This window comes from Arvicanthis niloticus, chromosome 7 (assembly GCF_011762505.2).
Source record: "Arvicanthis niloticus isolate mArvNil1 chromosome 7, mArvNil1.pat.X, whole genome shotgun sequence".
Classification (NCBI taxonomy): Eukaryota; Metazoa; Chordata; class Mammalia; order Rodentia; family Muridae; genus Arvicanthis; species Arvicanthis niloticus.
In genome coordinates this window covers 63342497-63343582 of record NC_047664.1, presented here as the reverse complement: position 1 = coordinate 63343582, position 1086 = coordinate 63342497, and the positions used below count along the sequence as shown (strand labels likewise).

At 36.9% G+C, this 1086-nt stretch overlaps 1 pseudogene; it reads right to left on the bottom strand.

Annotated features, from left to right (window-relative positions):
• Nucleotides 1-276: 276 nt before the first annotated feature.
• On the bottom strand, nt 277-652 carry LOC117713121 (PCNA-associated factor-like; annotated as a pseudogene).
• Between the last annotated feature and the right edge of the window lie 434 nt (nt 653-1086).

The window sequence follows — 1086 nt, the reverse complement described above, 5'->3', positions numbered from 1 at the left end:
AATCTAAGCAAAGACAGTAGATTAGTAATTAGAGCCCCAGGTAATGTTGATTTTAGGAAGAAGCTTAACAGGTAAAAGAAGAAGCATATGGTATAAATTCAAGTATGCAATTCAAATTTACAAATTATGAAAATTCTCCACTTTTATAGCTGGCTTCTTTTGAATGGCTAAATTCTAGCCTCATTTTTTTTTTTCATTAACAACCCAATTGGACAAACTTGTTTAACCAAATTTACATCCTAGAATATGTAAGTAAACTGAAGACATTATTCAGATGAGTAGATTCTATTCATTTTCATCATCTCTGTGATCAGGTTGAAAAGGACTCGCTTTTCTCTTTGCTTTTCCTAAGCCACTGCTTCCTGCTTCTAGAGGAATCTGGTTCTCTTTCTTAGAATCTTTAGGAGACAGCCTGAAGAATTCCCCTATGCCTTTTTGCCACTTGGGAATTGGGCGCACACAGACTGGGTTCCCTCCTGCATACTTATTTTCAGCTTTTCTCTACAAAATTGAGGCAGAATTGTTGACAAAGGTGGAGGAGCCAAGCACCTTCCTGGGGGCTTGAGAAACCACCACTTTTCTGTAGGCTCCTGGGACGTAGTTTGCTTTGATCCGCACCATGTTCAAGCAGGAAGAGGCAGCTTTCACCGACTCCCCAACTGCAGATGTCTCAACTGGACAAGAAGCCGGAAATGATGTGGATAATTTTCTTTATAGTGTAAGTTTATCTCATAGCAAGAACTCATGATGCTGCTTTACGATATTCATTTATTACACTACCTCATGCAGAATATATACAACACTAACCACCATGACTTGTATGATAAATATACTACTGATATTTGTCAATATTAAAATAAAATCTGGACTGTTATACCATTATGTGTGTTCTTGGATTTGGGTTTGCAAGAATTTTATTGAGTATTTTTGCATCAATATTCATAAGCTAGTTTGGTCTGAAGGGTTTTTTTGTTTGTTTGTTTGTTTGTTTGTTTGGGTCCTTGTGTGGTTTCGTTATCAGAGTAACTGTGGCTTCATAGAATGACTTAGGTAGTGTTCCTTCTTTTTCTATTGTATGGACTAGTT